We start from the raw sequence: 15,702 nt of genomic DNA on the forward strand, positions 1-15,702 counted from the left end.
GAGACCATTCCAATGAACAATATAAAGACCACCTTAGGGCTACTGTACTCAGTTCTGAACCCCACACTTTAGGAGGGATATTAACAAATTAAAGCTCTCCAGAGAAGGTTGACCAGAGGGAGAAAGGCTGGAAGGTGCAGTTATGATTAATTTGGAGAAGGCTATTTTTGGAGCATATGAACAAGCATTGGAAAAGCTGGCCTGAGAAAGGAGGATTAGGCTAATTATAACCGTAGGGCATCAGGGCCTTGTTTCCACAGCAGTTCCCATGGAGAGTTAGGTTGGTGCTATCAAGAAAAGAATTGTATGGGCAAATAAATCTGAAAAATGCCACAGAGGCAATCCCCCTCTGAGTTTTATAAAGCATGTTAGCATACAAAAGACAGAAAATCCTCTAATAAAGAAATCTTTGTTGAAGTTTGTTTACCAAACTTATTTGACCCAAACCCCCTTTTCTTCTCCCCATGTAATACCTGTTTAACATCTCATACACAAAACATTGGGAAAAACTGCCCTATGAAAACAGAACTCTGGCTGGTTTTCAAAAATTATCAGGAGGTATATTTTGATACAGTATATAATCTTTCCCACCATTCAGGCTGACAAAAAGAATGAGCTGCTTTGTGAGGACAAAAGTTTCTTGTCACTAAGTTCAGTACGTTGAAAAATTCTATGGGGGAAAAATATTAAATGACACAGGAAGTATCAAAAGAAGAAGGAATACAGAGTCACTGTGCCAAAAAGGATTGGTTGACATTCATCCATTTCAGGAGGTACCATATGATCAAGAACCGATGGTACTGTAGGAAAAGGCCTAAGCTGCACTGAAGACATTGGTGAAAAACGAGGCTCCAGGAATTGACAGAATACCAATTGAGATGTTTCAACAAACGGATGCAGCACTGGACACGCTCCCTCGTCTGTGCCAAGAAATTTGGAAGACAGCTACCTGGCCAATCGACTGGAAGAAATCCATATCTGTGCCCATTCCAAAGAAAGGTGATCCAACAGAACAGGAAAATTATTGAACAACATCATTAATATCACAGACAAGTAAAATTTTGCTGAAGATAATTCAAAAGCAATTGCAGCACTACATCAACAGGGAACTGGAAGAAATTCAAGCCTGATTCAGAAGAGGACATGGAACAAGGGATATTATTGCTGATGTCAGATGGATCTTGGCTAAAAGCAGAAAATACCAGAAAGATGTTTACCTGTGTTTTATTGACCATGCAAAGCCACTCAACTGTGTGGATCATAACAAATTGTGGATAACATTTAAAAGAATGGGAATTCCAGAACACTTGTAGGGTCACTATGAGTCAAAATCGACTCGACCGCAAAGCATCTGGTTTTTTGGTTTTTTTGTTTTTTTTTTTAATTGTGCTCATGAAGAAACCGTACTTAGGCCAAGAGGCAGTTGTTCAGACAGAACAAAGGGAAACTGTGTGGTTTAAAGTCAAGAAAGGTGTGCATAAGGGTTGTATCCCTTCACCATAGTTATTCAATCTGTATGTTGAGCAAATAATCCGAGAATCTGGACTATATGAAGAAGAATGAGACATTTGGATTAGAGGAAGGCTCGTTAACAACTTGTGATATGCAGATGACACAACCTTGCTTGCTGAAAGCGAAGAGGACTTGAAGCACTTACTGATGAAGATCAAAGACCACAGCCTTCAGTTTGGATTGCACCTCAACATAAAACAAAAATCCCCACAACTGGACCAATAAGCAACATCCTGATAAAGAGAGAAAAGATTGAAGTTGTCAAGGATTTCATTTTACTTGGCTCCACAATCAACACCCATGGAGTCAAGAAATCAAACAATACATTGCATTGGACAAATTTGCTGCAAAAGTGTTAAAAAGCAAAAAGATGTTACTTTAAGGTGCACCTGACCCAAGCCATGGTGTTTTCAATTGCCTCATATGCATGTGAAAGCTGGACAATGAATAAGGTAAACCAAAGAAGAATTGACACCTTTGCGTTATGCCGTTAGTGAAGAATATTGAATATACCATGGACTGCCAAAAGAATGAACAAATCTGTTTTGGAAGAAGTACAGCCAGAATGCTCATTAGAAGCAAGGATGGTGAGACTTCGTCTCACATACTTCGGACATGTTATCAGTAGGTACCAGTCCCTGGAGAAAGATATCATGCTCGGTAGAGTAGAAGGTCAGCGAAAAGGAAGACTCTCAACGAAACAGATTGACACAGTGGCTGCAAAAATGGGCTCAAGTATAACAATTGTGAGGATGGTGCAGGTCCGGGCAGTGTTTCATTCTGTGGTGCCTAGGGTTGCTATGAGTCGGAACTGCTATGAGTCTGATTCGATGGCACCTAACAACAACACCAGCAAGTTCAGTACAGGCCAGATGCTGTGAAAAGTCACATATCAGGCTTGATAGTCTGTAATTCTGCCATTATTGACAGGAAAGAGAAAGAATTTCCATGTTGGAGTTTCCATGCTCTATTTTTCTTCCACCTGGAATCAGAGATTCCCACTTAGAAATAATTATTCCCACTATTCTTGTATTATATATTAAAGTATTGTAATTATTTGTAAACGTGTCTGTCTCACTAGAGAATGACTCTCAACCTAGAGGACCCAGTCCACTTCCTTCCTTGGCAATATAATGAAGATGATGATGGTACCTGCACCATAAGGTTTTTGTAAAGATTAGATGAATTACTTCATAGAAATAACTTTGACCAGTGTCTGGCACATAATAACTGCTCAACAAATTAGCAAATATTTTGTAATTATATATGTTGGGACAGGGGGAACTTTGATAACTTCTGCACTAGACACTTAATTCCTTGAGAACACAGTCTATTTCTTATTCATTTTTGTCATCTTCACCTATTAGTATCCTGTTGTTGTTAGTTGCCATGGAGTTGATTCTGACTCATGGTGACCTCATGGGGGCAGAGCAGAGCTGTTTCATAGGATTTTCAAGGCTGTTTCAGAAACAGATCACCAGAACTTTCTCCCATGTGTGGGTCTTAACCACCAACATTTCAGTTATTAGTCCAGCACTTAACCATTTGGGCCACCCAGGGACCTTTCCTGGATACATACCCACTGCCATTGAGTCGATGCCGAGTCACAGTAACCTCACAGGACAGAGTAGAATTGCCCTGTAGGGTTTTCAAGGCTGTAATCTCTATGGCAGCAAAGTGCCACATCCTTCTGCCGAGGAGCACCTGGTGTGTTCAGACATTTTGGTTAGCAGCTGAGTGCTTAATCACTGTGAAACCAGGGCTCCTTCTCTAGCTATGTAACTCATGCTGTTGAGTCAATTCTGACTCATAATGACCCTATAGGACAGAGTAGAACTGCGCTCTAGGGTTTCCAAGGAGCGGCTGGTGGATTCGAACTGCTGACCTTTTGGTTAGCAGCCATATCACTTAGCCACTGCACTAAATACATTAAAACCAAACCCGTTGCTGTCAAGTCAGTTGCAACTCATAGCTATTGTATAGGACGGAGTAGAACTACTCCATAGGGTTTCCAAGGAGCAGCTGGTTGATTCAAACTGCTGTCTTTTTGGTTAGCAGCTGTAGCTCACTATAGCTTTTACACAACTCTGCCACCAGGGCTCCACTGATACATAAAAAAAAAAAAAAAATTTTTTTTTTTCATTGATACATAGGACGCATTTAATAAAGGCTTACCAGATGGATGGATGGATGAATGGACTGATGGTTGAGTGGATAGATGGATAAATGAACGGATGGATGGGTGGATGGGTAGAAGGATGGATGACTGAGCAAATGGATAGATGAAGGGAGGAAGAGGGGAGGGAAAAAGAAGGAAGGGACGGGCAAATGAGAGAATGGAATGGTCTTGTCCCCATTTTGGTAGCTCTCAAGGGTGTCTGTAATGGCTTGGCCCATCAGCATCTCTCTCTAAGCCCACTGCAGGGGTTGCAGGCCTTCCATAAGGATCTCCTTCACTCTTTGCCTTTACTGGGGCATTATAGTTTTAGAGCAAGTCTTCTCAGTTTTTTCCACTGAAGTACCCCTGTCCATGCAGAATAATGGTCAGAACCATCCCTGCCCACTGGAGTCTGAGGACATGGCCTAAGCTCAAGGCCCAGTATTTCTTTTTTTTATCTTTAAAATTCAGCAAAATGTGTATTTTATATAATAATATATCTACCTTTTTTAAAACAGTGTTTTAAGTTATTGATCAACAGGTAAAATTGATGTTCCAAGATACGATTCTGTCCATCCTGTGGCTCCCAGCCCCTCTGACACATTGATGTGTACCCTCAAGAGGTACACATCCCTCCAGTTCCAGAAACCTAACAAACTTCTCTAGTCCCATCACCCAAACCCACTTGCTCTGTTTTGCCTGTTCTGTCTGTAGACTTACACCTTGAATTGGATGCTTCAGATCCTTCTTTGCTCCTGTCAATAATAAATCTCTAGTAACATTCTGGAAGGTAAGGGATCTATCACGTTTACTGATTTATTTGCCTTGAGGCACAAAGGAAGGAGAGACAAACATTGAGACTAAAGATTTTCTGTCTGACTAAGAAAAATGACCATTTATATAACTTCTAAAGTAACAGTTCTCAATTTGAATACCACTACCCATGAACACCAGTTTTCATAAAAGGTCTTTGGAGGCTTTTAAAGGCTATATGACACTGGAGATAAATCTATGAAATCCAATTGGCTCAAAAGGATTTTTTACACACAGTCTTACAAAGGTGTTTTATAATTTTTTTAAATATACAGTAGGACTTCATTCTCACAAGTGAATGAATAGCGTTACTATCTAGAATGCCATCCTTTCTGCACCTGCATCACCTAGTCCTCTCATCTATCTAGAGTCCCTTTTTTTCTTTTTAAATTTTTTTGTATGTGTGAAGATATGCACAACAAACCATATATCAGTTCAACAATTTCTATGCGTACAACTCAGTGACATTGGTTATGTTCAAGTTGTACCAACCTTTCTTGATATCCTTTTCCAAATTGTTCCACCATCATCAGCACAAAAACACCAAGCTTCTCATCTAACTTTTGCAGTTGCTGTTGTCAGTGTGATCTCATATAGATAATTCTGTAGAGGAACACAATGATCAAGGCATTCTTTTTTTTTTTTTCTTACCAGACTTTAGGTGAAGGTTTACAGCTCAAGTTAATTTCTCATTCAAAAACTTATACACATATTGTTTTGTGACATTAGTTGCAATCCCCACAATGTGACAGCACACTCTCTTTCCACCCTGGGTTTCCTGTGTCCATGCAACCAGTTCCTGTCCATTCCTGCCTTCTCATCCTGCCTCTGAACAGGAGCCGCCCATTTGGTGTATCTGATTGAACTAAGAAACACATTCCTCATGTGTATTATTTTTTGTTATATAATCCTGTGTAATCTTTGTCTGAAGAGTGGGCTTTGGGAATGGTTTCAGTTCTATGTTAACAGAGCGTCCAGGGGACATAGTTTCGGGGGTTCCTCCAGTCTCTGTCAGGCCATTAAGTCTAGTCTTTTTACATAAATTTGAGTTCTGCTCCACACTTTTCTCCCACTCCATTCAGGACTCTCTGTTGTGTTCCCTGTCAGGGTGGTCATTGGTGGTAGGTGGGCATCATCTAGTTCTGGTCTCAGGCTGTTGGAGTCTCTGGTTTATGTGGTCCATTAGTCTCTTGGGCCAATATTTTCCTTGTATCTTTGGTTTTCTTCATCCTCCTTTGCTCCAAGTGGGATGAGACCAATTGAGGTATCTTAGATGGCTGCTCATAAGTTTTTAAGACCCCAAACGCCACTCACCAGAGTAGGGTGCAGAACTGAACATTCTTTTCTAATTAAGTGAAACTACTGTTTAAAGATGAGTTCAAGGGGTAGTTTTGCTTTAAGGTTTATGGTTTAAAGATTTCTTCAGGGCAATAGTTCTGGGGATAGGGAGATCATCCAACCTCCAAGGCTCCAGATAGTCTCCATGAGAATTTGAAGTTCTGTTCCACATTCTTCCCCCTCCCTCCCTTTGATCAAGATTTTTGTCCAGAATGCCTTCTGTATTGGGGCTGTCTACTTGAGAAGGCAAGATTTCACTTGCCAGACTGAATAAAAAATCTAGGGTCTAAATAAATCTTAGACAATAAGAGAATATAGAAAAAAGTTTGTCAAAGATGAAAATCTTATACTCTGTTAAGAGTGAAAGAAAAGGAGATTTATTGAAGAATAATATAGCTCAAACTGGTCAGTGCTAAGTAAAAATACAAGGCAATCTGCCATTCAAGCAGAGAGGGGGTCTATATGCATAGAGAATAAAGAAAAAGTAGGGGGTTAATGATCGATTATAGATAAGCTTAGCTTCAGCTTGAAGTCCTTTGAAACGTGATGGCCAGGCACTTGGCTAAAAAGAAGTGAGTTACCTCCTAGATGAGTGACACCAGCCTGTTCAGTCATACATAATTGCAGACATGAGCACATTTTTCCCAAGAACAAATTATTTACATCTTGATTAATTGTTCCCATGAACAAATGGTTTTACCTCCTGACCTTTTGTTTCCTGGGAATGCATGTTGGCCCTGTCTTTCTTATATCTGACACGAAAGCCTCCAATTTGAAATGCTTGTGTTTACATTTACCCCTTTTGATCAGTCCTCTGCCAGGGGATGCTGATCACCCACAATTGCAAGGATTTTGTAGCCTTGAGGAGCTTTGGTTAATAAAAATTATTTCCTTCACCTTGCTAACCTAATAGTCCTAATCTTCATGGTAAATAGGTTTTATGAGGGTTATCTTAATGGACAAGGCTACATTTGAGGAACATTTCTCAGTCAGGACAGAATGATAGACGTCAAGATGAAACATACCCAGGGAGAAAAAGGGAGGTGATCAAACAACACAATCATTGGTGAAAGCCTCTGAAACTAGCATGATTTTATGTGAAGGGTCAAATGGTTTTGAAGTACAGCATTTCATGGATAAAATGCGTTGAACTAAAGCAAAATAGCATTTTATAATTACAGTAATAGAAACAATAAGGAATATAAAGATTCCAAAATAAAGTAGTAATTTTTTTCACCATCTATCCCAAGAAGAAAACCAATTACTTATAATATCAGTTAAGGAAGGAAGAGAATCGTTAAGGTGAGACACTACACGTTGTATATGGTTAACATAGAGTGTGATATTAGCACTATTGTCAGGATTATAGACATAGCAATCAGATTTTATTATGGCACAGGTACCTCCTTGGGCTGCAGTGAGAATGTGAAGGGTCATCCTATTTTGGTGTACTACTTTTCTCATCATTGCTATTTTGGCATTGATCTCTTGAAGCCCATGGGCACTGTCATTTAGGGCAGTTTATATATATTTCCTTAATATTTCTACATGCGCTATAACATCTTCAAGTCCTATCTGAGGTGTGAATACTGCTGCTAAATGGTCAAGCCAGTAAAACACTGATGGAGACCATTGAGCTCTTAATATGGGTACATTAACTGGTAAAATGAGTTTAGTTAAATATGTCCTTGGGTCTACCTCAGGCCCAGAATGCATCTTCCAAACCAGTGGAAGCCAGGGTCAAAGGGTGGTTTCACATAGCCAAAAGGTGCCATTTCAGGCTACCCAGTAGATACCTGAGCATTGTACCCAGTCAGTGGTGAACCAGTCAGTAGCTTGAAAGTTATAACGTATGCACATTCAGACACTAGAATCCATCCTGTACGGTCTGGTGACGGCTGAGTTATTCATATGAACGTTGTTAAATTGTTCCCAGCAAACATGAGTAACCTGACTTAGCCTCCCTGCTTGGGGAGTTAACTAGATAAATCTAGTTGTTGATATGAACCTACAATGCAAAGAGTACTGTTTGTGAGTTTGGAAGATTCTTTAGCTATCTCTTCTTGGGCAACTTTATTTAGTAAAGTAAGGGTTGTGTTAACTAAAGGTTAAATTATGGCCTGAGCTTTGTTCAGATCCGAAAACAGGCCATCCATCAATGGAAAATCTAATAGTAGTAATTACCTGCAATACTGAACTATTTCTCTGTTGTTCTTGTATCCATAGATCAAGAGCAACTCAATCATAACCCTGTAGTGGAGAGACCCACCAGGGAAGGCCAGATTGACTTGAGGTTGAGACGGCACCACATATCCAACAATTGAAATCTTTTAAAATGGTGAGCATAAGCATCTGCCCAATCTAGGATAACATTAGTAGAGGGATGACTGTAAAAAAAGGTAAAGAGAAAAAAAAGATAAAGAGGTGAATTTTAAGGCCTGGTTCAGAGTCTTGGGTCAACTGTCTGCCTCAGATGTCATCTGCTTCTGGCCACAGTGGCATTTAAATGTAACCTTCAATTTTCCAGTGTGTTGGAGTCTTAGCCTTTTTTTAATTGTGACAAATAGATCCAAGGTTTTATTCCCTGTAATCTGGCTGCACATGGATTAGTGAGGAGGACTAAATATGGTCCCTTCCAATGAGGTTCTAATGAGTCTTTTGTGTCTCTTCCAATATACACATTCTTCTGGGGTTATGTTAGGCAGACTTCGGCAGCCTAGTTTCTGTTTGTCAAAGGCTACAGTAACCTGTGAAAGATATTCTAAAAACTGGCAATACTTCACTAATTCAGGTTGAACAATGTTAGGGTCAGTCCAGGCAACATAAGGAAGGACCATGGGTCTCCCATAATTATTTCATAGGAGTAAGTTTGTAAGATTTAAATGATGTGGACCTCAGTTTTAAAATAACTAAGGGAAGGACCTTAGTCCAGGATAAATTTAAAGTTTTGCAAAGCTTTGCTATTTTCTATATAGGGACAATGTATCCTTTGATAAATGGGAAAAACTCAACACAGTTTTTGCATGACTTGACTGGCGAAATGAGTTTCCTGATCACTACAAAGAGTTTTTGGTGCCCCCCAGGTGAGTATGATGTTTTCAAGAAGTTTTCTTTTCTACAAAGGCTGCAGTCGCATGACAGCAGGGAAAGCCGTCTACCCAATGTGAAAATCTACAAATCATTACTAATACATGTTTATAACCATTTGAGGGTAGAAGCTGAATAAAATCTAGCTGCCATTCAAGCATAGGCCCAGAAGGTAGAGTATTGTCCAGTGTCTTAGTTATCTCGGGCTGCTATAACAGAAATACCACAAGTGGATGGCTTTAACAAACAAAATTTATTCTCTCACAGGTTACCAAAACCAATCAAACCCATTGCTGCCAAGTAGATTCTGATTCCTGGTGACCCTATAGGACAGAGTAGAACTGCCCCATAGGGTTTCCAAGGAGCAACTCTTAGGTTTGAGCTGCTAATCCTTTGAATAGCAGCCAAACTCTTAATCACTGCACTACCTGGGCTCCTCTCACAGTTTAGGAGGCTAGAAGTCTGAATTTAGGGTACCAACTCCAGGGGAAGGCTTTCTCTGTCTTGGCTCTTGGGCAAGGTCCTTGTCATCAATCTTCCCCTGGGTCTAGGAGTTTCTCAGCACAGAGATTCCAGGTCCAAAGGATGCATTCCACTCCTGGCTCTTCTTTCTTGGTGGTAGGAGGTCGCTCTCTCTCTGCTCACTTCTTTCTCCTATTATCTCTTGTAAGATAAAAGGTCAGGCAGGCACACCCCAGGGGAATTCACCTTACATTGAATCAGGGCTGTGACCTGAGTAAGGGTGTTGCATCCCACCTTAATCCTCATTAACATGAACTAATCCTGCCTCGTTAACGTAACGGACAGCTCACTCCCAAAATGAAGGATAATCAAACCACAAAATGGAGGACTACCACGCAGTACTGGGAATCATAGCCTAGCCTAGTTAACACATGTTTCAGGGGGACACAATTCAATCCAAGATATCCAGGAAGGACTTTAAGGTATTTTCTGGGATAGTAGCAAGGGCAAATAGGGCAATGGTGTTTAGCACCCTCCAAAAGTTTTCCCCACCAATATTTTTTAGGATCTCAGTCATTTAATCTTGTCCCATGTGGGACCTTCACATGAGGCTCGCATCATAGAAACATGCAGGAAATTGGGTAAGACAGTTTTCTCATTAGGCTCAGTCCACAATTTAGTAGCAGGATCTTGGTAATAGCCTGACCTTTTCCGTGCCTTAATTTCATCTGTTTGGGATAATTGTTGGTGTTTTAAAAGTTTTTCTAAAGTTAGTTAATGAAGGTTAACGTTATCAATAGACAAATTTGGAGAGTCCTTTTCTTCATTAATCTTAAGTGCAGAAATAACTGGAGAGGCAACTCATTTGGCTGCCATATCATCAATACTATTTCCTCCAGATTCTTCAGTTTAGGGTATTCCTTTTAGTTGGTGAGCTTGTATTTTTATCAAAGCAGTTTCAGAGGGGAGTATCTAGAAGGTCTGCTACTATAGCTCTATTTTTTAATGGCATCTCTAGAATCTTTGTTTCCATAATATGCCAAAGTCATGTACAATTCCAAAACTCTATCTACTCTCTATAAAAATAATTTTTGATTTTCCTGAAGCAATTCTATAAGCAGTAGTGAGGCAATTAATTTGGCTTATTGGTTTGAAGTGGCTTCAGGGAGAGCCTGACTTTCAGCGGTTTCAGTAGAAGTAATAACAGCATATCCAGCTTGATAGTGAGGACTAGTAGGGTTAGGTTTTAAATAGGAACCATACACAATAAAACTAAATCAAGATTAGTAAAGGAGTCTCGTTTAAGTCTTGCCAAGCAATTAAAAGTTGCTCAGTCTAGTCTAGACAATCATGTGTAGGATAGTTGTTCTCACTGGCGGTGGAGAGAAGAGTAGCTGGATTTAAACAGGCCACAGAGTATAGTCTACTGTTAGATGCAGCCAGGAGGAGACCTTCATAGGAGGCAAACCTTTTTGCAGAAAAATACCGTGTCAAGGCAGAATTAAGTAAGGCAGACACAGCTTGGGGCACATGGACATATACAGAGTTTCCCAGTACCACATCTGTTGTGGTTTCTACTAGTTTGGCAGTAGCAGCCACAGCCCTAAGTCAGGGATGTCATCCCCTGGCTACAGGTGAAGCTGTAGGGTATAATAACTTATAGGTCTTTGTTGTCCCTCATATTTGTGAATTAGTACATCTAAGGCATTTCCAGATACTTCATGTACAAATAAGGAAAAATCTAGATACTAATTAGGGAAACCTAGAGTAGGTATGTTCATTAAAGCCCTTTCTTGAACTACAGATTCTCAATCTTCTGGTGAAATTTGGAATAAATTCAGCTCAGAGACTTTTAAATATTTGTATAAAAGTTGAGCCAACAAAGAAAAATCGGAAATCCAGGTTCAACAATAGTCTCAGAGTCTTAGAAACCCCTGTAGCTGTTTCTTTGTTTCTGGTATAGGAAAGACAAGAATAACTTCTTTTGTTTAGAATAAATAGAGGTGCCTTTTGTAGAAATTAGGTGGCCCAAATATTTAACAGAAAGATGAGCCAACTGTAATTTTTCGCTGGATACCTTATATGTACCAACAGCCAGATGTTTTAATAAAGCTATACTGTCATCTTGGTAATGCTCCTTAGAACCAAGGATAGCGAGACTGTGGCTTACATACTTGGACATGTTGTCAGGAGGAATGAGTCCCTGGAGAAAGAAATCATGCTTGGCAAAGTACAGGGTCAGCGGAAAAGAGAAAGACCTTCAATGAGATGGATCGACACAGTGGCTGCCAGAATTGGCTCCAGCATAACAATGATTGTGAGGATGGCACAGGACCTAGCAGTGTTTCATTCTGTGGTATATAGGGTCACTATGAGTCGGAACTGACTCGATGGCACCTAACAACAACAACAACATACTGTCATCAAGGCCACTTGCTGGGGGGTTGAACAAACTAGCAAATCAACACACTGCAGTAATGTGGATTTGTTTGAAAACTGTAAAGTCTGAAAATCTGCATGCAGAATCTAAGAGAAATAGATGGGAGATTCAGTAAATTCTTGGGACATTACAGTTCACCTAAATTATTGATTTTCCCGGGTAAAGCATATGAACATTGACTTTCAAAGTGGACAGCAATACTGAAAAAGATACTGCAAAGACCCACAGCCATAAAATGAGTTGCATCTGAAGGGACATTGGAGAGTAATAAATAAGGACTAGGATCTACCAGGAATCTAGGAGAACAATACAGTTGATTGCACACAAATCTTGAACATATCTCCAACCCCTATTATTTGTTTTTTTAATTGGAAGAACAGGAGAATTACTAGGGCTTATACATTTTTTATACATAGGACCGTTAAACCTTTAGAAAGTTAGTCTTGTATAGTGGGAGCTAGTCCTTCTTTTGCTTCTTGTTTGAGTGGATACTAGGGAATTTTTGACAGAGGTTTGAATAAATCTGTTTGAATTTTAATTGGCTCAGCTGACAAAGCTTGATGTACATCTGTGGATGTGGTGGCCCATAACGTTTCGGGAACTAGGGAAAAGATGTCAGAAGGGAGAGGACTAGGCTGAGGTGAATTTTGGAGAGGCATGACAAGTCCTCACATACAGCAAATGGCTTCTTTGGGAATATTGTCTAATTCAGAGGCTGTCTCTGTTTACTTAGGGATATCAGCCAGACTCAATAATATTTCCCCATTTTCATTAAATTGTAAATGGCAATTCCATTGGATAAAAGATCTCTTCCCAATAAATTGACAGGGGTACTGGAGCTCAGCCAAAAAAGCATATAAATCTTCAGTAGGACCAAGAGATAACAGAACAGGTTGGGTATGAATCAATGCTTGTTTCTGATTTGTGACCTCCACCACTTCTGAGATTTTAGTACTTCGGGGCTTTTGTAAATAGGTGGGGTTAATAGCAGACAGGGTGCATCCATTGTCAAATAAAAAAATGGCAGGTTCTCCTTTAATAAATAATTTCTCCTTGTGGATTAAAAGCCATCACAGGAAAAGTCCCTGTTCTTCTCTGAAGCCCCTTCATTCTGCATCAGATTGTAGGATTTTCTTTTTAAGGGTGGTATGTCAGTCTTTTAATTTTAATTTACAGCATTCATTTTTCCAGTGGCCAGGTTTTTTACAATAGTGACAAATACCTGCCTTTTTGCCAGGTTTAGCATTTTTCTTTTGACTGGGAGATTGTAGTTGTTGCAACTACAAAGGGCTATTAATTTATTAGCCTTAGAAACCCTTTCAGCTTCAAGAGCCTGGGAAAGTTTGTAAGCTAAGTGGGTTAGCTTTGCAATAGGAGCTGTCTCCCAGTCTAATCGATGTTGCTTTACTAAGACTGAGATCTCAGGTTTAAGATGGAATATGAAAATAGTATTGAAAGCACTGGAGACACCAAGCTCCTTCAAAGTGAGGCCAGAGCTTTCCGCTGTTCAAGTAGTGAGAAGGGTCTAGATACAAAGAGAACAAAGGAAAGGTAGGGGGTTAATGACTGGTGATAGATAAGATCAGCTTCAGATTGAAGTCCTGTGAAATGTAAAGGCCAGCCACTTGGCTAGGAAGGAGTGAGTAGCCACCTAATTGAGTCGTGCCAGCCAGTTTGGTTTTACGTGATTGCTGCCATGAGCACATTTTTCTCGGAAACAAGTTGTTTACATCTTCATACAGTCTTCCCAGGAAAAATGGTTTACATCCTGACTTTTTTCTTCCTAGGAATGCATATTGACCCCGTCATTCTTACATCTGACATGAGTGCCTCCAGTTTGAAACTTTTTCATTTATGTGTCTATGCTTCTGACTCATGACGACCCCATATGTTACACAGTAGAGCTGAGCTCCATAGGATTTTCTTGGCTGCGCTCTACAGAAACAGATCATCAGGCCATTCTGATGCACCTCCGGGCAGATGCCAGCCTCCAGCCTCCCAGCTAGCAGCCAAGTGTGTTAACCACTTGCACCACCCAGAGATTCCCTGAGCACACAGACAAAAAAAACAGACAGGGTGGGCAAATGAGGCTGACACCCGGGGTTCCCAGCAGTCAGAATCTACTCAATGGCAACAGGTTTCATTTAGGTATTTTTTAAACTTCCCAGTTCTCCTACCTAGAATATGTACAACACATTCCCTTCTCTACCCTCACAGAGAGAGTTGAACTCTCCAACCCCTCATTCCAGATGCAGCTCCTAAGACTCAGCTGATCCAGAGCCACAGACAACTACTGAGCCAGAAGGTAGATTAGGAGATACTATATTTTTACCCGAGTAATACATGCCTTCTGCATTTGTTTGCCAACCACACCCTCCCACCATGAGGTATTTTCATAAGTGCTGTTATGCCATTTTTTTTTTTTACATGTTGCTGTAAAAAAATTAGCATAGTGTACTTACAAAAATACCTCTGAGGGAAGGGCATGGTTGGCAAACAAACATAGAATATGCACGTTATTTGCATTAAAAATACGGTACTCCAACTGAAGTTGGATATAAGGAGTAATATTCCTTAATATTTCTTTCATCAAGGCCTTGACTTACGGTATATCTAGGAACATTTATTTCCAACCAACACTGACTAACAGAGACTATATGGACCCTCACTCCTGAAACAACTGAAAAAAACAGGAAAAAAAAAAAAAAAGAAACCATGATTTTTCAGCACACTGGCCACCAGGCCACAAAAGACAATAATCACTGAGAGACAGGAAACAAGCAAGGTGAGCCTTATGATTGTCCCAGCTTTTGCCTGGAGAGAGGTCCAGGCTATGGCACAGGAAAAGGACCTGTTAAAACCACATGGAGGGCTTGTTAAATCGATTCCTGGGCCCCTTCCCTGGGTTGCTGATTCATTAGGTCTTAGGAGAAGGCTGAGAATGTGCCTTTCTAACAAGTTCCTAAGTGATGCTGCTGCATCATGACGCTGGTTCCAGGACGACAGCTCATGATTTTTCTTTCTGTTCTACCTGTTTCTGCTTCTCAGACACAGCTCCTGCCCTTGGCTATTTCTCTTGACATCTTCAGAGTGAGTGAGTCTGGTAGTGCGTACTATGGTACCTCACCCAATCCTCCTTCAAGACCTAGCCACTCATTCCCCAACTTCCATGAATGCTGCCTGCTGATGGCTCACAAGTGCATCCTTCTCTCTGAATTGCCTCCACCAAAGGCCTTGCCCAAGGCCATGTCCCTGGAGCAGCCATTTGTGTCCATGACTTGCCTTTAAAGAGGCATAAAGACCTAGCCCATTGCCTCAGTTCAGGACCTTCCAAAGAGCCTTCCTGCTTTCCCCACTTCCTTGCAGGTGGTTCCCAAGAGCAAACCAAAAAACAGAACCAGTGACCCTGGAGTCAGTTCCAACTCATGGCGACCCTGTGTGTGCAGAGCAGATCTGCTCCACGGGGTTTTCGAGGCTGTGATCTTACAGAAGCATAGTGCTATGCCTGTCTTCTGATGCACTTCTGGGTGGGTTCAGACCTTTCAGTTAGTAGTCCAGTGCTTAACTGTTTGCACCACTCAGGGTTAACTTTCCCCAGCTCACACCCTGATAAACCTCCTGGGTGCATATCTCCAACATTGAGTCTGCTTTCAGGGACCCAACCTAAGCTAAGCCTTCTTTGAAGCCCTGCCTCACCTCCACCCCACCCCTTCCCCTGCAGGTCCCTCGTCCTACATTGCTGTTGTGTGTGGTCCAGTGTATTCTGTCTCAGATCACCCTGTATAACAAAGTAGAATTGCCCCATAGTGACCCCATGTAACAAAGTAGAACTGCTCCATAGTGCTTCCTAGGCTGAAATCTTTATGGGGGCAGATCTCCAGGTCGTTCTCCC

General features: G+C 40.8%; 1 protein-coding gene across 1 annotated transcript in view; it reads left to right on the plus strand.

The window, feature by feature from the left end:
* The window catches only part of NAMPT (nicotinamide phosphoribosyltransferase), a 104,907-nt gene extending 90,384 nt beyond the window's left edge, over positions 1–14,523 (plus strand). The window contains exon 12 of the transcript XR_010322657.1: positions 8,048–14,523. The gene's annotated coding sequence lies outside the window, so the exon portion shown is untranslated. The remainder of the gene's footprint in view (positions 1–8,047) is intronic.
* Positions 14,524–15,702: the final 1,179 nt, after the last annotated feature.

The sequence above is a fragment of the Loxodonta africana genome, chromosome 8 (genome assembly GCF_030014295.1).
Source record: "Loxodonta africana isolate mLoxAfr1 chromosome 8, mLoxAfr1.hap2, whole genome shotgun sequence".
NCBI lineage: Eukaryota > Metazoa > Chordata > Mammalia > Proboscidea > Elephantidae > Loxodonta > Loxodonta africana.